Source organism: Zea mays, chromosome 10 (assembly GCF_902167145.1).
Source record: "Zea mays cultivar B73 chromosome 10, Zm-B73-REFERENCE-NAM-5.0, whole genome shotgun sequence".
In the NCBI taxonomy this organism is placed as follows: Eukaryota; Viridiplantae; Streptophyta; class Magnoliopsida; order Poales; family Poaceae; genus Zea; species Zea mays.
In genome coordinates this window covers 104,157,011-104,184,644 of record NC_050105.1, presented here as the reverse complement: position 1 = coordinate 104,184,644, position 27,634 = coordinate 104,157,011, and the positions used below count along the sequence as shown (strand labels likewise).

At 54.9% G+C, this 27,634-nt stretch overlaps 1 long non-coding RNA gene and 1 pseudogene across 2 annotated transcripts; one reads left to right on the top strand and one right to left on the bottom strand.

The window, feature by feature from the left end:
- Positions 1-261: 261 nt before the first annotated feature.
- Positions 262-10,276, bottom strand: LOC103642681 (uncharacterized; annotated as a pseudogene).
- Positions 10,277-16,937: 6,661 nt separating this feature from the next.
- LOC103641521 (uncharacterized) lies at positions 16,938-19,399 on the top strand. Of its 2 annotated transcripts, none has more exons than XR_560368.2 (3): positions 16,938-17,025; positions 17,117-17,214; positions 19,214-19,399. It is a non-coding gene; the product is annotated as an uncharacterized lncRNA (long non-coding RNA). The 2 variants fall into 2 exon arrangements; XR_002265734.1 differs by having other exon boundaries at positions 17,110-17,214.
- The last annotated feature ends 8,235 nt before the right edge of the window (positions 19,400-27,634 follow it).

Genomic DNA, 27,634 nt, shown 5'->3' with positions numbered 1-27,634 from the left:
ATATCTGGATGGTTTGGCAGACCATCCAAACTGACCAAAGGCTCGTTTGAAGCATGTAGCAGATCAACCACATCAGCCGGAGGCTCATTCACTGAAGAAGCATCTATCCATGAAGGGTTTGTCAGGTCAACCATGTCAACCAGAGGCTCTTCGCTGGGGACAGAAGTATATGGCTCTGGTGGCGTAGTCAGGTCAGCAACATCAACTAAAGGCTCGTCTGCAGCAGAACGACACACGGACACACAACAATGTCGGCTGCCTGCGGACGTTCACAGGTCCAAGAACCCGGTCTGCCGGAGCACGGCGTTGCGGACGCTGCGGAGGTCGCGGCCCTTGACCGTGCGCCCGGCGCCCTCCAGCACGGACGACGACCGCGCGTGGCGCCGCGCCGCGACCACGTGCGGCGGCACCACCTCCTCGCCGTCCTCCTCGTCCTCGTCGGCCTTCCTGCCGCCTGCGCGCCACCCGCCCGCCGGCCACGCCGCCGGCACGCGCACCGGCGCCGACTGTCTCGGCGCCATCGCCCTCCCCGGCACGGGCACGGGCACCCCACCGCCGCAGCCTTCGGCGAGCAGCGACGACAGCCCGAAGCTGTGCGGCATGGCGTGCGCGCACGCTCGCCGGCGGGGCTACCCAACCATCCTGCTGCCCTCCACCCGCCGGCCACACCATGTCGCGCTCGTCGAGCTCGAATGGGGCGCCGGCGTCGGACTCTGGCTGCTTCAGCAGGCCCAGGAAGCGGAGATCGGCGATGTACAACAGTGAGGTGCGCCGTTGGGCCACCAGATGGGCCTTTGGTCCACACGTAAATTACTGGGCCGCACTAACTGATGGCACAGGCGCGCTGGTATGGCATTTGTTTCATTAGTCCCACACCGGCCACTGAGAGTGACGAAACATGGTTTATAAGCGCAACTGTGTATCGTATGTTGCTCACTGAGAGAGATGGAATGTGGTTTATGAACCTGTGTAAGGACGGTTTATTTTGTTGCGCGGGACTGCATTAGGTTCGGTGGGCAGGGTGAGGAGGGCGTGGCTAGCAGGTTAGTGGTTCGATGGACGAACCAGATTGAACAATAGCGATGGACGATCCAGATTGAACGAAGGCAGAACGGCAGGCTACCCTTACAGCCTTAATAAGTAGTAGAGATAATAGCGCAATCCATCAAAGGCTATTCCTGCCAGTTGTTTATCTGTTAAATGAATTTGAAAGCATCGGTTTCTCGTATCCCGGAATCTCCAGATGTAGTCACTAACCGATTCATCTTTTTCTTGTCGTAGGGCTACTAAGTCTACTAAATCTAGCTCATAATCGCCAGAGAAGAAATGTTCATGAATTTTTTGTTCTAAATCTCCCCACGACAAAATGGAGTTAGGAGGGAGCGTGGCATACCATGTGAATGCAGTTCCTATTAAAGATAATGAAAATAAACGTATACGAATGCTTCGGTGTCGGCCAATTCTCCTAACTGTGCTAAGAACTGTTCTATGTGTTCACGCGTGCTCTTTTCTTGGTCACCCGAAAACTTTGCGAATTCAGGTATTCTAGTCCCTTGTGGGTATGGGAGCCGGTCAAACTGGCTATCATAAGGTCTCCGATATGACAGCCCCTCGGGGACTATACTAACTCCGAGCTTATCTCGGAACGCCCCAGCTATTTCCTCCCTTACTATATCGATGGCAGCCGGTGGGAGACCACCGGCTCTTTGATCCAATATGGGTGAGTTTGTTTGGATGTTGGTATGTTGTTTTCCTCCCATTGGTTTGGGTTTTGTAGCGCGTTAATGCATGCCCTATGAGGTTCATAGGACTGGCCATTCCTTTCTGGCCTTTTAGGGGTCGGAAAGTACTCACTCTCATGGGTTTGATAGATTATATTATGGTGTTGGTGCATCATATGGTGAGATGGGGAGTCTAGCTGGGACAGATATGGAGTTGGATATCCATCCTCCTCAAAAAACTCTGTGCCGGACCATCCAGTTGAATACGCGGACCGTCCGGCCCTGTGCGCGGACTGTCCGGCCATGTGGCCGGACCGTCTGACATTATATTCGGACTGTCTGGCGCCATACGCAGACGGTCCGAATGGGCTATCTAGGGTTTGCACATCATGTGGCGGCTTGGGTGCAGGTCTCGGTAATTCGCTTCTAAAAATGGGATCGGCGTCGCTGGCCCGGACGGTTCGCGTCCACGTGCGGACGGTCCGGACGTGCGCAGATCGGCAAATTTATCGCCGATGTGCGTGGGAGGCTGTTGTTGCCCAGGGTACATGTCCATCGGCATCCCATAAAGGGGTTGTGACTGGTCGTGACAACCTGTAGCCGATGAATTATGTGTGTATTCCCTCAATTCAACCTCGTGCGAAGGAAGATTTGCCATAGTAGACTTATTAAGTACACGCACTAGTCTTTTATGATCATTTTGTATATCCCCTACGATACGTTGTAACTGTTCTCGCTATTCGTCTATGTAAGCTTTAAGAGATTGGAGTTCGTTAGTGCTACTTACATCGGGGGTAATCGTAGTAGGTCAGAGCGAAGCCAGATCTGTCGCCCGTTGTCGAACGACTTTGTTGTTCCTGTCCACTTTGAAATCAGCCAGGAACTTCGCCTTTGCTTCTTGGATCAGCTGCTCCTGGCGCTCCTCGAACAGGAGTTGTTCTTCAATCGGTAAGGTTTCCCATGTCGGTGTGATGATATTGCTGGTGGAAACTTTAGAGCTATCTTTTGAACCGGCCATTGAGGGCCGATTTGATAGGTCTATATGTGTTTTCCCCAGCGGAATCGCCAAAAAGTATGTTGACACCTTTTTGGAGTCGCCAATCACTTCAAAAGAACCAGCGGCGGTGCTCTCTGGTCAGGCGCGGACGATCCGCAGCACAGGGTCAGACGGTCCGTGACCTGGCGTGAGGCGGCGGTGCTCTCTGGTCAGGCGCGGACGGTCCGCGGCACAAGGCCGGATGGTCCGTGACCTGGTGCAGGAGCTCGGGTTCCCTGCCTGACGGCCGGACGGTCCGCGCGTGCGCAGGGGCGGCGGAAGATCGCCGGCGGCGCTTGGATCTCGCTCCCGGGAGGGACCCCGTCGGGGAGGAGAGATCCTAGGGGTTGTCTAGGCTCGGGCAGGCCGACCTAGACTCCTCTAATCGACGTAGAGTCGAGGAGTGTCGGGGACCATAATTAGGGGTACCCTCAAGACGCCTAATTCTCAGCTGGTAACCCCCATCAGCATAAAGCTGCAGAGGCCTGATGGGTGCGATTAAGTCAGGGATCAGTCCATACGAGCGACTCGATCACGCCTCGCCCGAGCCTAGCCTCAGGCAAGGGCAGCCGACCCCTAGGGGTTTCCGTCTCGCCCGAGGCCCCCCTTTAACGGCGAACACATCTCCGGCTCGCCCGAGGCCTTGCCTTCGCTAAAGAGCAACCCTGACTTAATCGCCGCGCCGACCGACCGAGTCGCAGGAGCGTTTAACGCAAAGGTGGCCTGACACCTTTATCCTGACACGCGCCCTCCGGCAGAGCCGAAGTGACCACCGTCACTTCGCCGCTCCACTGACTGGTCTGACAGAAGGACAGCGCCGCCTGCGCCACTCCGACTGCAGTGCACTTGACAAAGTGAGACTGACAGGCAGTTAGGCCTTTCCAAAGGCGCCATAGGAAGCTCCGCCCGACCCAGGGCTCGGACTCGGGCTAAGGCCCCGGAAGACGGTGAACTCCGCTCCGCCCGACCCAGGGCTCGGACTCGGGCTAAGGCCCCGGAAGACGGCGAACTCCGCTCCGCCCGACCCAGGGCTCGGACTCGGGCTAAGGCCCCGGAAGACGGCGAACTCCGCTCCGCCCGACCCAGGGCTCGGACTCGGGCTAGGCCTCGGAAGACGGCGGACTCCGCTCCGCCCGACCCAGGGCTCGGACTCGGGCTAAGGCCCCGGAAGATGGCGAACTCTGCTCCGCCCGACCCAGGGCTCGGACTCGGGCTAAGGCCCCGGAAGACGGCAAACTCCGCTCCGCCCGACCCAGGGCTCGGACTCGGGCTAGGCCCCGGAAGACGGCGAACTCCGCTCCGCCCGACCCAGGGCTCGGACTCGGGCTAAGGCCCCAGAAGACGACGAACTCCGCTCCGCCCGACCCCAGGGCTCGGACTCCGCCCTGGCCTCTGCCGAACGACCTCCGCCTCGCCCGACCCAGGAGCTCGGGCTCGGCCTCAGCCATGGAAGACAGACTCGACCCCGGCTTCGGAGGAGCCTCCACGTCGCCCGACCTAGGGCACAGGCCCGCCACGTCAACAGGAAGCGCCATCATCACCCTACCCCGAGCCGACTCGGGCTGCAGAGAACAAGACCGGTGTCCCATCTGGCTAGCTCCGCCAGATAGGCAATGATGGCGCCCCGCCAGCCCTGTGACGACGGCGGCTCTCAGCTCCCTTACGGAAGCAGGGGACGTCAACAAGGACTCAACCGCTCCGACAGCTGTCCCCCCACCAGGCTCCGTTGCTCCTCCGACAGCCACGACATCACACCAGCAGGGTGCCAAGATCTCTCCGGCTGCCACATTGGCTTGTACTTAGGGCGCTAGCTCTCCCCCCGCTAGACACGTAGCACTCTGCTACACCCCCATTGTACACCTGGATCCTCTCCTTACGCCTATAAAAGGAAGGACCAGGGCCTTCTTAGAGAAGGTTGGCCGCGCGGGGACGAGGACGGGGCAGGCGCTCTCTTGGGGCCGCTCGCTTCCCTCACCCGCGTGGACGCTTGTAACCCCCTACTGCAAGCGCACCCGACCTGGGCGCGGGACGAACACGAAGGCCGCGGGATTTCCACCTCTCTCACGCCCGTCTTCGGCCACCTCGCCTCCCCCCTTTGCGCTCGCCCACGCGCTCGACCCATCTGGGCTGGGGCACGCAGCACACTCACTCGTCGGCTTAAGGACCCCCCGGTCTCGAGACGCCGACAGTTGGCGCGCCAGGTAGGGGCCCGCTGCGTGTTGACGAGCAGTTTCCCGTCAAGCTCCAGATGGGCAGTCTCCAACAACCCCTCCAACCCGGGACGGTGCTCCGTTTCGGGAGTCTTGAGTTCATGTCCCTCGACGGCAGCTACGACATGATACTCCTTCCACCGCCGTGCGATGACGACAATGGCGGCCGACAACCCACCCGCCAGCGGCGGAACCGACGACATCTTCCCTGCGTGGTGGAAGAACAACATTCGAGATCGCCACGTCCTCTCCCTTGCCAACGGAGGAGGAGGCGGGGCAACCAAGGCCAAGCGGGAGGCCGCGCTTCGTCGGCTGTCGAGCGAATCGACGTCCCCAGCGCCCCAACGGGGGGCGCGTCGGGCGTCGACCTTGCGTCTGAGACGAAGGCGAGCGCCGTCCCCCCGCGACACGCCAATCCCGAGCAAGTGGACGACGCCAGCACGCTCGCGGAGGGCCTGCAGGACGTCGCCCTCGTACCTAGGACGACGGCGCGATCAGCCCCCGACGTGACTATGTCGCTCCTCGTCGATCGAAAGGTACTGACTGATTCCCATCCTACGTCATTTCGACTCGGCCTCAACCCGCCTAGCGACCTCGCTTTGGCGGGCGCTCTCGTTGAGGCGAGTGCAACCCCTCTGGGGTTTCGTATGCGGTCGCCTTGGGATCGATTGACGAACGTCTCGACCTACGGGCCCTCTGGGTCCGAGGAAGATGACGATCCCAGCATCTGCTGGGATTTCTCTGGATTTGGCAACCCCAGTGCCATGCGGGACTTTGTGACTGCATGTGACTACTGCCTCTCCGACTGTTCCGACGGTAGCCGCAGCCTTGACGACAAGGACTGCGGCCCAAGCCGCGAATGTTTCCACGTCGAGCTAGGGGACCCCTCCGAAGGCGACCGTCTCGGCATGCCGGAGGACGGTGATCTTCCTAGGCCGGCGCCTCGCGCCGACATCCCGCGGGAGCTAGCTGTGGTCCCTGTTCCGGCGGGGGGTCACGACCCACAGCTCGAGCAAGTCCGCGGGGCGCAGGCCAGGCTCGACGAGGGAGCAGGAGCGCTCGAGTCGATCCGCCGGGACGTCGAACAGGTATGGGCGGGCCAACCCCCGGCCGGAGAAATACGTCACCTGCCCCAGGGTTTCCAGCACCGCGTCGCCAACGACGTCAGGGTCAGGCCGCCACCCGCATCCAGCGGGGTCGGTCAGAACCTGGCAGCCGCAGCGATACTCCTCCGCGCGATGCCGGAGCCATCAACCACCGAGGGTCGGCGAATCCAGGGAGAGCTCAAGAATCTCCTGGAAGGCGCTGCGGCCCGACGGGCCGAGAGCTCTGCCTCCCGAAGGCAGAGATACCCCTCGGAACCTCATGCCGCGACTCCCGATTCATGCGGGAAGCCTCGGTCTGCACCGGGCGCACGCGCAACACCGCGCCTGTGGCCCTGGGCCACCTCGGCAACGAGCACCATCGCCGCGACCGTCGGGCCCACCTCGACGAAAGGGTGCGCCGAGGCTACCACCCCAGGCGTGGGGGACGCTACGACAGCGGGGAGGATCGGAGTCCCTCGCCCGAGCCACCCGGTCCGCAGGCCTTCAGTCGGGCCATCCGACGGGCGCCGTTCCCGGCCCGGTTCCGACCACCGAGACCGGAACTGTGGCTCGCAGACTACCGCCTGGCCTGCCAACTGGGTGGAACGGACGACGACAACCTCATCATCCGCAACCTCCCCCTGTTCCTCTCCGACACTGCTCGCGCCTGGTTGGAACACCTGCCTCCGGGGCAAATCTCCAACTGGGACGATTTGGTCCAAGCCTTCGCCGGCAATTTCCAGGGAACGTACGTGCGCCCCGGGAATTCCTGGGACCTTCGAAGCTGCCGACAACAGCCGGGAGAGTCTCTTCGGGACTACATCCGGCGATTCTCGAAGCAGCGCACCGAGCTGCCCAACATCACCTACTCAGATGTCATCGGCGCGTTCCTTGCCGGCACCACCTGCCGCGACCTGGTGAGCAAGTTGGGTCGCAAGACCCCCACCAGGGCGAGCGAGCTGATGGACATCGCCACCAAGTTCGCCTCTGGCCAGGAGGCGGTCGAGGCCATCTTCCGAAAGGACAAGCAGCCCCAGGGCCGCCCGTCGGAAGAGGCTCCCGAGGCGTCTACTCCGCACGGCGCCAAGAAGAAAGGCAAGAAGAAGTCGCAAGCGAAACGCGACGCCGCCGACGCAGACCTTGTCGCCGCCGCCGAGTACAAGAACCCTCGGAAGCCCCCCGGAGGTGCTAACCTCTTTGACAAGATGCTCAAGGAGCCGTGCCCCTACCATCAGGGGCCCGTCAAGCACACCCTCGAGGAGTGCGTCATGCTTCGGCGCCACTTCCACAAGGCCGGGCCACCCGCAGAGGGTGGCAGGGCCCACGACGACGTCAAAAGGGAAGATCACCAAGCGGGAGAGTTCCCTGAGGTCCGCGACTGCTTCATGATCTATGGAGGGCATGCGGCGAATGCCTCGGCTCGGCATCGCAAGCAAGAGCGTCGGAAGGTCTGCTCGGTGAAGGTGGCGGCGCCAGTCTACCTAGACTGGTCCGACAAGCCCATCACCTTCGACCAAGCTGACCACCCCGACCACGTGCCAAGCTTGGGGAAATACCCGCTCGTCGTCGACCCCATCGTCAGCGATATCAGGCTCACCAAGGTCCTGATGGATGGGGAAGCTGCCTCAACATCATCTACGCCGAGACCCTCAGGCTCCTGCGCGTCGATCTGTCCTCCGTCCGAGCAGGCGCTGCGCCCTTCCACGGGATCATTCCTGGGAAGCGCGTCCAGCCCCTCGGACGGCTCGACCTTCCCGTCTGCTTCGGAACGCCCTCCAACTTCCGAAGGGAGATCTTGACGTTCGAGGTGGTCGGGTTCCGAGGAACCTACCATGCGGTATTGGGGAGGCCATGCTATGCGAAGTTCATGGCCGTCCCCAACTACACCTACCTGAAGCTCAAAATGACGGGCCCCAACGGGGTCATCACCGTCGGCCCCATGTACAAACACGCGTTCGAATGCGACGTGGAGTGCGTGGAGTACGCCGAGGCCCTCGCCGAGTCCGAGGCCCTCATCGCCGACCTGGAGAACCTTTCCAAAGAGGTGCCAGACGTGAAGCGACATGCCGGCAACTTCGAGCCAGCGGAGACGGTTAAGGCCGTCCCACTCGACCCCAGTGGCGACACCTCCAAGCAGATCCGGATCGGTTCCGGGCTCGACCCCAAATAGGAAGCAGTGCTTGTCGACTTTCTCCGCGCAAACGCCGACGTCTTTGCGTGGAGTCCCTCGGACATGCCCAGCATACCGAGGGATGTCGTCGAGCACTCGCTGGATATTCGGGCAGGAGCCCGACCCATCAAATGGCCTCTACGCGGATGACACCCGGGGGCTGCGCACACCCCCGGGAAAGGCCGTTTGTCATCGTCGACGTTCTGGAGCCTGGAACGCACAGGCTGGCCGACGGTCAAGAAGGGTCTACAGCAACGCTTGGAACGTCCGACAGCTACGTCACTTCTACCCTTAAGACATTTTCAAGCTGTTCGTACACACTCGCTCCCGCGCAAGTCTCAGTCATCAAGGAAGGGCCGGCCTCGCCTCGGCAGAGCCCGACCCTCCCTCGGGGGCTAAAAAGGGGGAACCTCCCTGCGTCAAGACTGGGTGTACCTCTCCGCATCCGAAATTTTCGATCAAAAAAGGCTTTTTGCGTTCTCCCGGCTATATCAAAAGCAGGGCCCCAAGGAGCAAACGTGGGTGCATGTAAGTGGCAAGGCCGACTGGGCCGAGGGATTCCTATGCCTCCGGGTTAAGGACACCCTCACTCGTCACCCGCCACGAAAAATGACCCCTGCTCGGGAAGCCACCCTGTTATTGACGAACAAAGTCGGACACGCAAAATAAAAGGAAGAGTGCGACTTCATGCAATAGAAGCAAAGTGTTCAGGCCTCGGCGGCCACAGGAGGACGCGCGCACATCCAACAGAAACTGGTCCAACAAGAGCTAGGCGTCGCCTTGGGAAGGAGTCGCGCCTTCAGCTCCGTCTCCGCCTTCGGTGAGGTCCATCTCGGCTTCTGGCGACGGCGCAGGGGGGAGGATTTCCGCCTCAAAGGTGGTCGCCAGCACTGCGCTCGGACCCGCGGCGACCGCGTCGAGCCGCTGGATTTCCGCCAGGGCAGCTTCGTCTTCGTCAGGAAGACAATACCCCTCGCTAACCCGCTCCAGGTCCACAACGTAGTGGGAAGCGAGCACGACGAAGGCCCGCCTGACGCCGTGGTGTAGCGCCGCGCGGAGCCTGCCGCGCGCGTGATCACCCAAGGCTTGAAGGCGGCTTTGAGGGGAGCTTCCTGAGGGGACGTCGCCGGAGCCAAGGACCCGATAAACGTCCGAGATGGCTTCGGACATGGCCGTGAAGTCGGTTTCCCTCTGCTCGGCCGCCCCGGCAAGCGCCTCGGCAAGCGCCTTGGCGGACTCCTCGAGGGCGGACTCGAGCTCTGCGAGCAACCAGAAGAAAAACATCAAACACAAGCAAAGGAAACAAACAGGAGCAAGAACCAAGGATGGTCAAGGGTTACCCCCGGCCCGGGCGCGCTGCTCCGAGGTCGCGGCCTGGGCCGCGGCTAAGTCGGCCGCGAGGGCGTCGGTCCGGCTTTCGGCCTCGGCAGCTCGGCCCCGAGATCGGTCCCGCTCCTCGACGACCTGGACAAGCTCCGACCGCTGCCGTTGCACCTCTGCGCGCGCTGCGGTCGCCTCCGTGCGCGCCGCTGCCGCCTCGGCTCTCAGGTCAGCGCAGAGCAACTGGAGGTCCGCTACCTCGGCACCCTGCTGGGAAAGGCGCGCAGTGGCCCTGGCAAGCGAGGTCCTCAGGGACCGCAGCGAGCCCCAGACGTCGACTTCGCGGCGGATGAACGACGACTTGGCGGCGCTCCGACCCGACAGATCCTGAGGGAAGGAAGCGGGGCGTCACGAAGAACGCCTCGGTCACAGAAGAAAAACAAAGGTATGCCCGAAACCGTTACCTGGAGGAGTTTGGGGACGTCCCCGCAGAAAACCTCCAGCAACGACCGGAGCGACCCCACCGTTGCTTCGGCACGCTCGCGGAGCTCGTCCCAGGACTGGTCCTCCCGTTCATCATCAAGAACGAAGACGGGGTCCGAGGCCTCACGGGTCCGGAACCGGAGCACCTGACGCTGGACCTCGGGGCTCCGCCGCACAGCGACGAGGCCGTCGCCCGGCAGGACGAATCGTGCCTCCCCGCCCACCTCTTCCGAGGCACCGGGCGCCGACATATCAGCCGTCTCGGCGTCGGCAGCAACCGGTCGCTCCTCGACCGGGACGGCGGCGACTTCGGTAGCGACAGGCGCCGGCATGGCCGGCACGACCGGCGGGCTCAGGACCACGTCGGTGTCAGCCGCCTCTCCAATCACAATGGCCGCCTCGGCAGAGGAGCCGGCCTCGGGAACCTGCTCCACGGCAACTGGCGCCGTCTGAGCCCCCTGAGGCGGAACGCCGGGCGAGAGGGCCGGTTGAACGGCAAGGCCCGAAGCGGCGCTGGCCGCACAAGCCGGCGTCGTCTTAAGTGCCTTCCGGGGTGCCAGGTCAGTCAGCCCGTGGCTTCGCTTGCTAAGGAGAAAAGAAAAATTACGGCCGAGACCTATGAATGGGAAGCCAAGACGAAGACGTTCCGAGGTACTTACCCACTTCGGGCCATGATCCACCGTGCCTGGGGGGAGGTTTCTTGGATCCCGGCTCCCGAAACAGCCGCCGAGGTCCGCTTCGCCGGCAACTTCGGCGCCACCTTTGCTTTGGACGCCCGGGGGGCAGATGGCCCGGGCATGGTCGCGATGACTTGAGGGTCACCCCCATGCGCCGCCGGTACGAGCGGCGGCCCCTGGGGAGCAGACGCCCTGACCTGGCCCTCCGCAGCCACCTCAGCTCCTCCAGCCGAGGGGTCAGGTGACCTCTCGGGTTGTCCCCGTGCCTCGGGCCGGGACCCCGACGCCCCAACTCCGGGGACTGATGGTGTCGGCCTGCTCGACGGCTCCTGGCCACACTCCAAGCCGGGGCTGAGGCCGAGACAGGCGGCCATGTCGTCCTCCTCCTCATCATCGTCGTCATCATCGTCGTCGGGTGTCTCCGGCGACGGCTCCCTTGGGAGTCCTTCCCTCTCCTGCTGGCGACGGCGCTTCTCCAAGGCGTCCCGAGCCCGCCTCCGCTCGCGGAGCCGGGCCTTCTCCGCATCCTTCTTCTTCTTCTTCTCCTCCGCGGCGACCCGCCGCGCTGCTCGGTCCACCGCGTCCTCCAGGACCCGTGGCAGGGAGGGCTTGTGCCACCCCACCTCCTAAAGAAGGGGGGAAAGAAACCCAATCGCAAGAGCCAGGAGCAACCCGATGTATGAAGAAGGAAGGAGCGAACACTCACCAGAGTTACGCACCCCTGGTCGGGGCGCATCCGAAGCTGGGAGAAGGCGTGGGAGTCCGGCTTCCCCATCGCAGCCGACACCCGCCATTGGAGGGCATCGAAGGGAAGAGGATCAGGGGACATCCGTGAGCCCTCCCAGTCGGCCTTCGGGGTCATCTCCCAAAGCGACAGCCGCCACTCCGCCAAGGGAAGCACCCTCCGACGGTGGATGGCGGCAATCACTCCCGCAGCGGTGAGTCCTCCTTCCCGCAACGCCTCCAAGGCCTAGAGGAGTGGCTCGAGGTTCTTCTGCCTCTCGTGCGGGGTCCCGTGGCGCCAGGCGTCGGTGGCAGCGGAGACTACTCGCTGGGAGAATGGCGGGAGCAGCTCGCCGTCGTTCCGGAGGTAGAACCACCGGCGCTGCCACCCCTTGTTCGAGGACGCAAGGATGGCAGGAATATACAGCGACGCCCGCGACTGCCTCAGCAGAAGGGTACAGCCGCCGGCCCGCACCGCTGCACGGACTTTCCTCTCCCCCGTCGGCGAGGCGAAAAGCTCCGCGCAAAAGAAATGGGTCCACAAATCCCAATGGGGGCGATCCCCAAGTACCCCTCACACACCGCAACGAAGATGGCGGCCTGCGAGATGGAGTTAGGGGTGAGGTTATGCAACTCCACCCCATAATAGTACAGGATCGCCCGCATGAAGCGGCCCGCCGGCACGCCGAATCCCCGCTCGTGGAAGGAGACAAAGCTCACGATGTACCCCGGCGGTGGGGACGGAGCGGCTTCGCCCGCGGGGGGAATCCATTCCGGTCGCTGCTTATCGGTGAGGGGACGGAGCAAACCCTCGCCGACCAGATCTTCCAGGTCGCTCGCCGTCACCGTGGAAAGGGGCCATGGATCGCGCGGCGGAATGATGGACACCCGCTCAGCCATCACAAAGCTAAAGGGGATGGCGGCGCGAAGGGTAGGAAGGGCGGTTCTCTCTTCTCTGGCTAGATCTCTCGGGTTGCGAAAACCTAAGGGGCAGGCAGGAAGCGGAGCAAAGAACCGTCACCGGACCCTCTCCGGGGGATATAAAGACCAAGGCGAGGACGGTTCCAACGTTCCGCCCGGACCGGACGCGGGATTCAAAAACGCGAAGCGAAACGGCCGCTCCTCAAACGGCTCGTGCACGCGCAACGGCTGCCCCGCCAACTACTCGCCCCGTCGCATTAACTCCGCGACTGGACAGGCGGCGCTTCTGGCAGGAGCAGCAGGCGACGCTTCGCCTTCGCCGAAACAACCGCGCCAAAAAAGGTACGCCGCGTCGTTCGGTTTCGTATCCTTTTCCCTTTTTCCTCTTTTCTCTATCTCTTGCGACAGGGACCGGGAAAGGGGGATACCCCGAAAGGGATCCTTCCCCGTGAAGGAACCAGGCTCCGAGCCTCCTTACTGATCAGGGGTTCGAAGGCTGGCCCCCCGAAGGGTTCAACAGCCGCCTCAGATCGCGTGGGCCCTACACCCACTACTGGTCAGAGGTTCGAAGGCCGGCCCCCCGAAGGGTTCCACGGCCGCCTCAGGCTACTCGGGCTCCGCGCCCATTACTGATCAGGGGTTCGAAGGCTGGCCCCCGAAGGGTTCACAGTCGCCTCAGACGCCGAGCGAGGGATGACCAGGGGTACGTTCGATACATAACCAAGGCTCGGGCTGCGCTCCCGAGGTACCCTAGGACATTTCCGAGACCAGCGGGAGCGATCTTGTAACGGAATCCCATCGGAGGGAGGCATCGAGCCCTCGGACCCCGTCGCCAGGGGACCGGGTCCGGCAGATCACCCGCAGGTACTTTTGGGCGTGCCTCTGGGCCCCTAGCCGACCCCCAACGAACGGGGCACAGACGTCCACTCGGATTACCCGTTTGCAGCTCACCGGAGACACCATGTTCGGTGCCCATCGAGGGTAACATGGCGCTCTCCCCCCCTCCTCCTTGCGGAAAGGCGACGTAGGGGCGTATGTAAAAAATCCGAGTCTGTCCCTGATCGCCCTCTCGCCCTGTGCAGAGGCTCGGGGGCTGCTCTCGCAAACCCGGCTTCGGCCAAACCGTTGACAGCGTCAACATACCATCCCGAGAACTTGGGCCCCGACCGTGCACCCGGGCTACGGCCTGCTCGCATGAGGGAACAACCAGACCAGCCGAAGCATTACGCAAGGCATTAAGACCTCGAAGGAGTGAAACCACTCCTCCGAGGCCTCGGGGGCTACACCCAGCAGGTGCGCTCGCGCGCACCCACCGGAACAAAATGCAACCGAGAAAGGCTGGTCCCCTTGCAAAAAAGTGCGATGAAAGCCTCCAAGCGAGTGCTAACACTCCCTTCGAGGCTCGGGGGCTACTGTCGGGGACCATAATTAGGGGTACCCTCAAGACGCCTAATTCTCAGCTGGTAACCCTCATCAGCATAAAGCTGCAGAGGCCTGATGGGTGCGATTAAGTCAGGGATCAGTCCATACGAGCGACTCGATCACGCCTCGCCCGAGCCTAGCCTCGGGCAAGGGCAGCCGACCCCTAGGGGTTTCCGTCTCGCCCGAGGCCCTCCTTTAACGGCGAACACATCTCCGGCTCGCCCGAGGCCTTGCCTTCGCTAAAGAGCAACCCTGACTTAATCGCCGCGCCGACCGACCGAGTCGCAGGAGCGTTTAACGCAAAGGTGGCCTGACACCTTTATCCTGACGCGCCCTCCGGCAGAGCCGAAGTGACCGCCGTCACTTCGCCGCTCCACTGACTGGTCTGACAGAAGGACAGCGCCGCCTGCGCCACTCCGACTGCAGTGCCACTTGACAAAGTGAGACTGACAGGCAGTCAGGCCTTGCCAAAGGCGCCAAAGGAAGCTCCGCCCGACCCATGGCTCGGACTCGGGCTAAGGCCCCGGAAGACGGCGAACTCCGCTCCGCCCGACCCAGGGCTCGGACTCGGGCTAAGGCCCCGGAAGACGGCGAACTCCGCTCCGCCTGACCCAGGGCTCGGACTCGGGCTAAGGCCCCGGAAGACGGCGAACTCCGCTCCGCCCGACCCAGGGCTCGGACTCGGGCTAAGGCCCCGGAAGACGGCGAACTCCGCTCCGCCCGACCCAGGGCTCGGACTCGGGCTAAGGCCCCGGAAGACGGCGAACTCCGCTCCGCCCGACCCAGGGCTCGGACTCGGGCTAAGGCCCCGGAAGACGGCGAACTCCGCTCCGCCCGACCCAGGGCTCGGACTCGGGCTAAGGCCCCGGAAGACGGCGAACTCCGCTCCGCCCGACCCAGGGCTCGGACTCGGGCTAGGCCCCGGAAGACGGCGAACTCCGCTCCGCCCGACTGAGGGCTCGGACTCGGGCTAAGGCCCCAGAAGACGACGAACTCCGCTCCGCCCGACCCCAGGGCTCGGACTCCGCCCTGGCCTCTGCCGAACGACCTCCGCCTTGCCCGACCCAGGAGCTCGGGCTCGGCCTCGGCCATGGAAGACAGACTCGACCCCGGCTTCGGAGGAGCCTCCACGTCGCCCGACCTAGGGCACAGGCCCGCCACGTCAACAGGAAGCGCCATCATCACCCTACCCCGAGCCGACTCGGGCCGCAGAGAACAAGACCGGTGTCCCATCTGGCTAGCTCCGCCAGATAGGCAATGATGGCGCCTCGCCAGCCCTGTGACGACGGCGGCTCTCAGCTCCCTTACGGAAGCAGGGGGACGTCAACAAGGACTCAACCGCTCCGACAGCTGTCCCCCCGCCAGGCTCCGTTGCTCCTCCGATAGCCACGACATCACACCCGTAGGGTGCCAAGATCTCTCCGGCTACCACATTGGCATGTACTTAGGGCGCTAGCTCTCCCACTACACCAAAATCATACACTTCCTACGGTTTTCTAACTTCCTACGGCTTTTATAACAAACCATAGGAAATAAATAACTTCCGAGAGGCAACTGGTAGCTCTAGGAAGTAAATATAACTTCCTACGGTATTTTATAAAAGCTGTAGGAAGTTAGCTTTCACATGCTGACTCGTGTGTGCGGTCAAGCGAGCCGCTAACTTCCTAGAGGCAGCCGTAGGAAGTTAGCATGCACAGCTAACTTCCTACGGCCTCATCTAGGAAGTTAGCTTTCAGTTGCTCATCCGCGGGTGCGGTCAAACGAGCCACTAACTTCCTACGGCTGCCTCTAGGAAGTTAACTGCACATGCTAACTTCCTACAGTCTCCTCTAGGAAGTTAGCTTTCAGCTTTTGACCAGTCAAACGAAAAGCTAACTTCCTACGACCTGCTCTAGGAAGTAAGATTCTCCTGCTAACTTCAGCTTTCAGTTGTTGATACGCGGGTGCGGTCAAACGAGCCGCTAGCTTTCTACGGCTTTACTCTTGGAAGCTATATTTTTTATATTAACCCGCGAATCTACCTAATTTTAACACCCTAGTTGTTTATCTCTCGTTCAACAACAACTATGGATTGAAGCGTGGGATATTAGTAAATAAAATGGACACTAAATTCTAATCATATTTGTTTATCCCGATTTTGATATCGTATCTGTCTCTGTCTATCTAAGCCATCCAAAAATTATAGAGAAGTTTGGATTTTAGAAATCTTTCAAGATGTTGAACCTATGCTATTTGGATCGATATAGTATGCGAATATGAGAATTCGATTTTATAAATTCGACCACAATCCGTATCAAGAAAACCAGGCGTAGAGTTATAAATTGAGCTGTTTTCTAGTCGAATATTCAGGTAGCGACGAAATTCGTTTAAGTTCAACTAGATCGAATGTCTATTAAAACATCGAATCCGATATCGTTTAGTTTGATCCATCAACATCAGGCTAAAACCTTAACCTGATAATCAAATCTATTCTTTACTAGATAAATTTTTGTCTGATTTCTAATCAAAGCAAAACCTATCTAAAATATCCATGTCCATATTAATTTGATTTGACATGTTTACACTTCGTAAAAACCCAAATCTCATAATCGGTATTTATACATTTGCTCTTGTTAAAAGCAAAACTTGAAGAGGAAAAAGCCATTTTTTCTTTTTCTCCGCTGCCCTTTTCTCCTTGTCTCATGCCGACCAGGCTTTCAGCCTTATCCACGGCATCCATCTCCAGCTCTCTGGAATTTCTTGCCAGCAGCCCTCTACGGCTCTGCCCTTCTTCCTGCAGTAGAGAGCCGCCGCCCCTCCCAAATCCCCTTCTCCCTCACGTCTCTTTCTCTCCCCAAGCCGCTCCTCACCAAGCCCATCTCAGCCGCTCCCTCCAGCCCTCACCTCGCCAGCCCTAGCTGCTGGTCACCGTCGGCCGCGAGCTCTCCAACGCAGGCGGCTGGCTGCACCGTCCCCTCGCCGGTCATCCCTGCTCCCTCGCCTTCCAAACCATGGCCGCCTCTCCTCCATCTCCTCCCTCCCCAGCGCCTCCCTCTCTGCTCCTGCGCTCGGAGCCCAGTACTCTAGCTCTCCAGCGCTCCCTCCCTGCTCACCGGCCACCAGGAAGGTCCGAGCTCGCCCATCCTCTGCTCAGTTTCAACTTCGGTCGTGCCTGCAGATCACTCCCTTCCTCCTGCAGCTCGCCCCATCCCCTGACTTGTCGTGTCTTGGGCCGTCGCGGCACTCTCATCTTGCGTCGTCGCCTTATTGCTGTTCTGGTGAGGCCATGTCGTTCTTGTCCTACTCATTTCCCTACCGGCATCAAATCCTTACTGTTGTTTATACGTATGTTTTTGTGCGAGTTGGGAGGTGGAGAAGAAAGGAACTCTAGTGCATCACACACCTTGTGCTTGACGAAATGTTTGAATCAGAATTTATCATCGCATCCGCAGTTTGGTTTAATCATGGTGAGACTCGTTGTTCCTTCTCCATTAATTCCCCACTCGGTACCTATAGCTTGAAGTTGTTACTGTGTGTCTGGGTGTAGATCAGAGATTCGTAGAAAAAAAGATTAAATTAAGTGGTATGTCGTTTATGTTTCGGAGTGTTGTTAGGATTAGCTTCGATATGAATTTTTGATGAAATGACTCCTTATATGTCGTAATATGGTTATATGCGTGTTTGATAGGTAGATGTATGATTTGATATAATATTAGATGAGTTATTACAGGATTATGGGATGAATATTACTGTGTGTCTGGGTGTAGATCAGAGATTCGTAGAAAAAAAGATTAAATTAAGTGGTATGTCGTTTATGTTTCGGAGTGTTGTTAGGATTAGCTTCGATATGAATTTTTGATGAAATGACTCCTTATATGTCGTAATATGGTTATATGTGTGTTTGATAGGTAGATGTATGATTTGATATAATATTAGATGAGTTATTACAGGATTATGGGATGAATACTCTTGATAGGCATATAGTGTAGTGTTGTGCCGAGGAATGCACAAGGGAGGTAGTGTTATTGCAAGTAAATTAGCCAATTATTTTTATGAAGCTGAAGATTAGTCTTAGTCATCATTATATTCTATCATGTTGATTAATCAAAGGTTCTAGGCGAATATGGGTTGTTGTCAGGGAATGCTTGTTTCTCTCTTTTCCCTTTTGTCCTTGTGATGGTATGTTGTATGTCATATATTTGGTGAATAGAGAGAGCGACTTTATATGCATAGTGTAATAAAAATGAGTTCTTGGTGATGATATTGTATGGAATGTGCTTGGATGGATATATATGTATGCATAATGTCAGAGTAGGTTCAAAATACTAGATTATGTGAAGTAAATGGATTCATGGTTATAAAATAGCAGAAATCTATATATGCGATTAGAAAGTGTCAAGCACATGATAATTGTAAAAACCAAATAGGAGCTAAATAGAACGCTTGCTGTTTGGGACTGCATGTCCAGTTTTGTAAGCAGCTAGTTCAATGAAGTAAACCATGTTTTCTGTAGAAATGTTATATAGAAAACTTGTAGGTAACTTCTTTATCTTACTTGTGTAAAAATTTTATGACCATAGGTTTATTAGTTTAGGAGTTATGATTTTCTTAAGTCCAGTTTCAGAATCTGTCCAAATTCTGTACAGGTTTCAAAAATTGTACTGTTTGGCTAAGCTAAACTGAGAATCAACCCTTAGTAATTATAGAATAATTGTAGTACTTTTTTTAAGCTTTCCAAAAAGTCTTGGATCACCCTTTTTGGTGATCTATAAGTTAAGTGACAGCTGTTTGAAGTGCGATCTCTGAATCTGTCCAAATTTGAACAGCAGAGTCTTTCTCATGTTTTCTGACCTTGATATATATTGAATTAACCTGGGATGTTTATAAATGAATTGTAGACAATTATATTAGCTTTCTAAAAAGTCTAGTATCACTTGATTTGGATGCCTGAAACTCCAGTTATGGATTTTTGAAGTAAGTAGTCGAATTCTGTCCAAATCTGGACAGAATTTATGTTTAGCACTGTTTGACCTTTCTAAAGGTCGAATCTTGTTCTGATTGTAATACAAAAGATGTATAAGACTTTATAAGCTTTCCATAAAGTCCTAGTTTACTATTTTTGCATGAATATCTTGTGAGTTATGAGCTAAACGAATAGTTGTTGTTCTGCTGTCCAAAAATCAGCAAGGATTAAGGTGATTGTTTGGAGTTTCTTTTCTGTGTAATTGTATTGGGCCCTGCATTATATGCTTTTCTATTTAGGTGATTCTGTATCTATCTTTCGCTAGATTGTTGAATAGTTTTAGACTATGTTACAGATTTGAAAATTTGTTGACACATCGATATGGGCAAGCAAATTGTATTATATACCTGGTTTGTCTTGTTTGAATTCTGCTTTACTAGGTAGTCAATACACTCATGTATGTTTAATTGTTATTCAGTCCTACCCTGTCTTTGTTGCCACAGCAGCAAAGGTTGCCTCGGCACGTCGCCATGTCTGTCTGCTCGTAGCAGAGCTGGGTATAGTTCATGTTTGCAAAAGTGAATCTTCACATTCAAGCTGCAGTACAGGAAACAACAATATACGGAAGGGTATGGAATTACGAATATATTGGATATTGCATTGTTGTAGAACCATACATGGAAGGATTCTATGATGCAGCTGGCTGCTGTTGGCTTATACTTCTTTCTACTAATGGATTGAAGTAGTAATAATTTGAAACATTTTTTATTTGAGGTGTTTGTAGTTCTCTGCTCCTTTTGAAATTATATTTATAATGACAAGAGATTTACATGCATATCTCCAGAACTAGCTGTTTACATGCTCCTTCCATCAAGTGGTCCATGGCATGCGAATAACGAGTTTGTTTCTGCTGCTCTCAAAAAGTTGCCAGAAAATGGTTTGTTCTGCTCCATATTTTCTATTGTAGAATAGCTTTCATGTGTCATTTAAGGTACGCTAAAATTTTCCTTAATTTGTTCATGTTCTCTATAACATAGCAGGCAATTGCACAGTGCTACCAATGATGTGTTATCCAAGCTTCACGTGGTGATGCGTGCAGTAGATAATCTTCACTTGAAACACATGCAGTTAGCAGGGAACTATCAAAAACTGGTAGTATCCTTGGTCTTCACCTCCACCTACCGAACATCAGGTATGTAAATTCATCATCATTTACTTGTTGTTAGTTATATTATGATGTAACTCAGCAAATACCATTTGTACATGTATATTAGACCCTTCCTGCTACCTTGCCGACACATGAACGAGAAGACGAGTTGGACTTTGTCGAAACCCTCTTCACTAGTGGAGGTATCGACCATCACTCGTCACTGTAACCCGATGGTGATCGGCGACCGTGAGCTTCCATGTTATTGTGTTCTAATACTTGAGACTTTTATTATGACTATGTATGAGATATTATCTCTTATTAGTACTAGATGAGATGTATCTTATTATGACTATGGATGAGACTTTTGTGATGTAATTGATGAGACTATGGATTTAAATATTGTTATGTGATTGTGTGTGAGATGTTTTATGTGAAAATATGTTGTGCTATATAGCTGTTGATATATTTGTTATGTTGTGGAATGTGGTGTAAAATAAAAATAAATAACATTTGTAATGCTGGTCAAATTAACTTCCTAGAGGCCAATTGGGTCGTAGGAAGTTAGTCAGCTAACTTCCTAGGGGCTACAGTAAGCCGTAGGAAGTTAGCCAGCTAACTTCCTAGGCCTACAATCAGCCGTAGGAAGTTAGTCAGCTGATGGTGCTAACGGCGTGAATCAACTAACTTCCGAGAGGCTTCTTTGGCTGTAGGAAGTTAGCGAACTTCCTAGAGGGCTCTAGGAAGTTAAGCTAACTTCCGACAAAAAATTTTCGAGAGCTAAACTTCCGACAGGATGGCTTAACTTCCGAGAGTTTAGCTAACTTCCTAGAGTTTATGGCTAACTTCCTAGGGTTTAGGCTCTAGGAAGTTCACTATTTTGGTGTAGTGTCCCCCCGCTAGACACGTAGCACTCTGCTACACCCCCATTGTACACCTGGATCCTCTCCTTACGCCTATAAAAGGAAGGACCAGGGCCTTCTTAGAGAAGGTTGGCCGCGCGGGGACGAGGACGGGGCAGGCGCTCTCTTGGGGCCGCTCGCTTCCCTCACCCGCGTGGACGCTTGTAACCCCCTACTGCAAGCGCACCCGACCTGGGCGCGGGACGAACACGAAGGCCGCGGGATTTCCACCTCTCTCACGCCCGTCTTCGGCCACCTCGCCTCCCCCCTTTGCGCTCGCCCACGCGCTCGACCCATCTGGGCTGGGGCACGCAGCACACTCACTCGTCGGCTTAGGGACCCCCGGTCTCGAGACGCCGACAAGGAGAGACGGAGAATTTGGGGATCGAGAGGCTAAACCTAAACTAGACTAGAACTACTCCTAGGATAAAATGCGAAATAGAAGTGTTTGATTCGATTGATGATTACAAATCGGCCGTATACCTCTCTATTTATAGAGGAGGGGGCTGGACCCTTTACAAACTAATTTCCGAGCTTTTCCCGTGATTTTAGCTAACAACCGTAACACAAAACTCGGAACCCTAATCTGCTCTGCGCACGCGCGGACCGTCCGGCCCCCAGGCGCGGACTGTCCAGATCGCGGACCGTCCGGCCTCAGGGCCGGACCGTCCGCAAGGCTCAATTCGGTGCAACACTTTCCTTCGGTGTTTTGTCCACGCCTGTCCAAGACAATGGTTTCAGTGGATTTCGGTGGCCGAATTCTGGTACAACACCTGTACTCACTGCATTGGGCAAATCCCCATTTGAGGTGCTGTATGGCCATACACCTCGCCACTTTGGTATTAGTGATCAGCAAGCTATCTCGGTTCCAGACCTGAAAACATGGCTGCAAAAGAGGGAACTCATGCAGAAACTTATTCAACAACATCTCACTCGTGCCCAAGATCGAATGAAGAAGCAGGCTGACAAGAAGCGATCTGAGCGTGTTTTTGTTGTTCACGATTGGGTCTTCCTGAAGCTGTAGCCTTATATGCAAACATTTGTAGCCACCAGAGCCAACCACAAGCTTTCATTCAAAATTCTTCGGATCCTTTCAGATCGTCAAGCAGATCAATCCAGTCGCTTACAAGCTCAAATTACCGGACACATCTTCCATCCATCCCGTATTTCATGTGTCCCAACTCAAGGCAGCTATTGGAACCAATCACCAGCCACTTTCATCACTACCATCTGGTACTAATCCATTGCAGGTCCCTCTTTGTATCCTGTAGCGACGCCTGGTTCAGCATGGAGGCAACATGGTTGCACAGGCGAAGGTCATTTGGTCCGGCCTCGACGCAGCATTGTCCTGGGAAGATGTGATGGCTCTCAAGGAACGATTCCCAAATGCACCTAATTGGGGACAAGCAGGCTCTAAAGGGGAGGCGGATGTCAGCAATGCTGACGGGGACGACAAGCTCAAGGCGGCAGACGGCAGGAACAAGCTACAGGGCATGCGAGTCCGTCGTCCAAATGCTAAAGTTACTGGCCGATGTGGGCCAAGTAGTGGGAAGTCGTCTGCCTGTGGGCTGTTTTTGATCCAGTAGTTATATATAAAAGACAATACCTATGTAATAAGGACATCAGAGAAGTAATACGAAAAACACTATCTAGACGTCGTCGGGCTCTCGTCACCATCTCCCTTTTTCTCTGCATCCTCGCCCCTTCTCCACGCAAATCTCTACTCCTCCCTTCCCATCGCTAACAGTTGGGTCCTTGAGTTTGCAGGCTTGTTCATCGTTACACTCGACTTTTGCATAATTCAGGTGAACAAAACGTACAGGAAGTGGAAATCAGACGATGGACATCCCGGACAAGAAGAAGCTTTTATCTGTGCAAGACTTCTTCAGACATGCGGAAATTGAATGTAACATCATTTTTTATTTTCCAATAGAGAAGTGTCTGTGGGTGCCGATTAGCGCCAATCACTGCGATGACAACCAGCGGTGGTGCCCTATGCAGAGGTGCGGACGGTCCGCGACCTAGTACAGAGGCTTGTGTTCCTGCCTGACGGGCTGGACGGTCTGTGCCTATAGGTCGGACGGTCCGCGCGTACGTAGGGTCGGCGAAGACCGCCAACGGCGCCTGGATCTCGCTCCCGGAAGAGACCCCGTCGGGGAGGAGAGATCCTAGTTGTTGTCTAGGCTCGGCAGGCCGACCTAAACACCCCTAATCGATGTAGAGCCGAAGAGAAACGAAGAATTTAGGGATTAAGAGGCTAAACTAGGGCTAAACTAGAACTACTCCTAATACATAAGGTAAAAACGAGAAATAGACTTGATTTGATTAATTATTGGGGGGTTCAATCGTTAGTAGCCCTTCATCTATATAAAGAGTGAGGTCTGGATCCGCTACAAACTGTTTCCCAAGATAATCCCGCGGTTTTAGGTAACAAATCTCGTGAGAAACTAGGAACTCTAACTGACTCTGCGCACGCGCGGACCGTCCGCGCTACCACCGTGGACCGTCTGCGCTGCCATTTTCTGTGTTCAACATATGCCCCTGCCTTTTGGTGGAGGTTGACGAACCAAAAGCATATGAACTAAGCCTGATATAAGTCACCGGCTTTTCAATATGGAGATTATTCAATAAAGCACCAATGTATAAAGGTCGTTTCAGATTATATCTTTCTCGGCCATGACCATTTGATCAATGGATCAAAAGGAATAGAATGGAGGTGCCCCCCAGTCTGGACAAACAAAGGGACTATAAATGTACCATGGATTCATCGTCGTACCATTCCATATTTGAACAGGATAATATACTGACGATGAGTAAACGGGTGGAAAGTTCCGTGGTCTCATAGGATGAATAGGAGATGCTTGCTGTGTCGCCTTTCGGACCATTTTGTTCGGTCGTTTCGTTTTATCAGGTCATCGGGGTTTCTCCGTTGACCGATCACGCAGAACGGTCTTCTTGCTAGCATTCTTGGAGAGCAACTGATCAAAAGCAGGGTCAGCTTTGATTAGCTGACCATATGTGCTCTGCCCTTGCGCCTCTTTCCTTGCTTTGTGTGGAGGCTGACACCTTTAGCCATAAGCGGACTGTCCGGTTGAGTTAGCCGGACCGTCTGTCTGAGCACCGGACCGTCCTCACGTAGGTGCCGGACTCTCCATGATGCTCGGGCCAGGCGCCTCCAGACTTTTTAATTGTACCTGCCCCTCGGCGCCTCCGAACTTTTTAGCCTGTTCATCCGGAGCCTTTCGAGCAATCTCCTTTTGTGATATATTTGATATGTGAGGATCACCAATGATGATGCCCTTGCCTTTGCCTTTATCGGCCATTTCGGGCCGAACCAAGACCTTTTCGCATGTGAGTTCTATTGTATTAACAGGAAATGGTTGTTTGTCTACTTGCATCTCCTAAAAAGCCAACCGGCCCTCATTTATGGTCGATTGTATCTGTTGATGAAAAACATTACAATCATTGGTAACATGAGAAAAAGAATTATGCCACTTACAATAAGCATGTCTCTTTAATTCATCAGGAGGAGGAATAGTGTGAGTTAATTTAATGTTGCCATTTTTTAGTAACTCGTCAAAAAATTTATCGCATTTGGCAACATTAAAAGTAAACTTGACTTTTTCTTGTAGATTCTTTCGAATCGACTGTAATGCAGAACATGTCGAAGGTTTAGCCTGTCCTAGCCAAGCCAGTTCGGCGGTATATACATCTGTGGATTCATTGTCCAAATTATCGTATCCCACTAGATGCATCTTATGGCTAGCCGATTTTGATGTTTCCTTACTTCGGCTTTCACAGGTCATAGCCCACTGGTGCAAGTGCACTAGCGAAAAGAATTGGGTTCCATCTAATTTCTCTTTTATGTAAGGTTGCAACCCATTGAAAGCTAGCCATGTTAGTTGTTTTTCCACGACATGGATCTGAAAGCATCGGTTTCTAGTGTCCCGAAACCTCCGGATATAGTCATTAACCGATTCTTCAGGCCCCTGTCGGACTGAAGCTAAGTCAGCCAATTCTAACTCATGTTCTCCTGAGAAGAAGTGTTCATGAAATTTCCGCTCTAATTCTTCCCAAGAGTTAATAGAGTTCGGTGGCAAAGCTGTGTACCACGCGAATGCGGTATCGGTAAGGGACAACGAGAATAAACGAACGCGGTAGGCTTCCCCATCAGCCAATTCTCCCAAGTGTGCTATGAATTGGCTTATATGTTCGTGCGTGCTTTTCCCACCTTCATCAGAAAATTTAGAGAAGTCTGGTATCCTAGTTCCTTGTGGATACGGCACGGTGTCGAATCGGTGGCTATAAGGCTTCTGATACGATTGCCCTGTACCTGACACACTAACTCCGAGTTTGTCCCTGAACATCCCGGCTACCTCATCTCTGATCCTGTCCGCCATGTCTGGCGACCATCCATTAAGTTTGTGGGTGGAAATCTCAAGTTGCCTGACATCACTCTGTCGGCTTTCCTCCCAGGGATGTCTGAGTTGTGTGTTAGGTGTCCTATTAATGTCACCAGCTCCTGCCCTATACCTCTCAGGCTCTCTAGTGGCCGAACAGTATTCAGCCTTGTGTCCATGAGTTGGTATGGTATGGTTATAATGTGTTGCTGGTGGGGCACCATAATGTTGCTGCAATGAGTGTGGGAACTGTGTGTATTGTGCAGCTCTCGGTTCTGCGTACGCATGCCCAGACGGTCCGGGGTAAGGGGCCGAATTGTCCGTGACCGGGCCAAATGGTCCAAAGGTATATCCGGACTGTCCAGCCGTATATGATGTTGTCTGGGTACTCTCGTACCCGAACCGTCCGTCGTAAAGGGCTGGACGGTCCGCGATTGGGCCAAATGGTCTAGGGTTGTACCCGGACGGTTCGGTCATATATGGCGCGACTTAGACGGTCTGCGCGTGGACTCGTGTAGAGTCAGACGGTCCGGTGTAATACGCCGACCGGTTCATGCCATATCCGGATGGTCCGGCGTAAGATATCGGACGGTCCACGACATATCCAAACGGCCAGGCATAAGGCACCGGACGGTCCGCGACATATCCAGACGGTCCGGCGTAATATAACGGATGGTCCGTGATGGGGCCGAATTGTCCGGGGTTGTATCCGGATGATCCGACCATGCACGGTGCGATCAGAGCATTCTGTCTGCGGGCCTGCGTCGGGTCGGACGGTCCGGCGAAATACGCTGGACGGTCCGCGATATAACCGGACTGTCTGAGATGATGCTCGGACGGTCCGACTGCGTCTAGAACCTGCCGCGTGCCTAGGGCGGCGGCTGTGATGGTGACACGAAAGCGTACATCAGCATACCATATGATGGTTGGGTCAAGGGTGACCCATTTGTAGCTGATGTGCTTGGCACAGGTGGCTCTGTATTTGACTCTCGCGATGGAAAGCTAGGAGCAGCTGATTTCTCATATGAACGTATATGTGTTTTAATAGATTCATTTACATATTGCTTTAACTGATCTCCTCGTTGATCCATGAAAGTCGTAAGAGATAGATCTGGAGTACTTACAGCAGGACCCTAAAGTGGAGGTAGGAGAGATTCCATACGATCTCCCCTTAACGGATGATCTTCTGGTGGCGATCCATAGTGAAGTGTGACAAGTACTTTTACACCGCCTCTTTGCATCGTTCGAAGAGTTTATGCAGCAGTTCTGCCTCCTCCTTGTCGCGTTGTTCGTTCCATTGCCGCATCACCTCTTTCTCATCGCGCATTACGAGGTCCTCAAAGGGTCTTTGGTCATCAGCCGGGAGTGCCTCCATGGCCGGCTTGATGATGTTGGTGGTGGAGATCTTGGTGTGATCCTTAAAACCAGCCATCTATGAGCCGATTTTAGCAGATCTAGACACCTAGTCCCCAGCGAAGTCGCCAAAAAGTGTGTTAGCGCCGATTTTGGCGCCAATCACTCGATGACAACCAGCGGCGGTGCCCTCTGCAGAGGCGCGGATGGCCGCGGCCAGGGGCCGGACGGTCCGCGACCTGGTACAGGGGCTGGTGTTCCTGCCTGACGGGCCGGACGGTCCGTTCCTATAGGCCGGATGGTCCGCGCGTATGCAGGGTCTACGAAGACCGCCGGCGGCACCTGGATCTCACTCCCGGGAGGGACCCCATCGGGGAGGACAGATCTTAGGTGTTGTCTAGGCTCGGCAGGCCGACCTAAACACCCCTAATCGACATAGAGCCGAAGAGAAGCGAAGAATTTAGGGATTAAGAGACTAAACTAGGGCTAAACTAGAACTACTCCTAATGCATAAGGTAAAAACGAGAAATAGACTTGATTATCGATTGTTGGGGGTTCAATCGGTCGTAGCCCTTCATTTATATAAATGGGAGGTCTGGATCCGCTACAAACTGTTTCCCGAGCTAATCCCGCGGTTTTAGGTAACAAATCCCGCGAGAAACTAGGAACTCTAACTGACTCTGCGTACGCGCGGACCGTCTGCGCTACCACCGCAGACCATCTGTGCCGCCATTTTCTATGTTCAACAGTGTCATCATTTCTACTTCTTCGGTATGCTGCATGGCTCATGGTCTGCAATTGTTAAGCACGCTTTCATTCTACCATATGGCACCAGTGAGGAAATCACCAAATTAGATCCGTCGGATTCCAGTTTGAAACACAAACTAATTATACTATGTACAATTTAATCACTAGACTTCTTTAAATATTCAGATTCAATGTATGTCATTTGCATCTATAATTTATAGCATAAAATCTGTTTTGCGGTTATCCATGATTTTGCCACCATATCTAAAAAATTATTTGTATGGCCTTAAGTGGTAACTGATTGCAAATGTTTTCATCAAGTACAGCACTATAATACAAGCATAATTACTATAATTATATCCCATTTTATTTCAT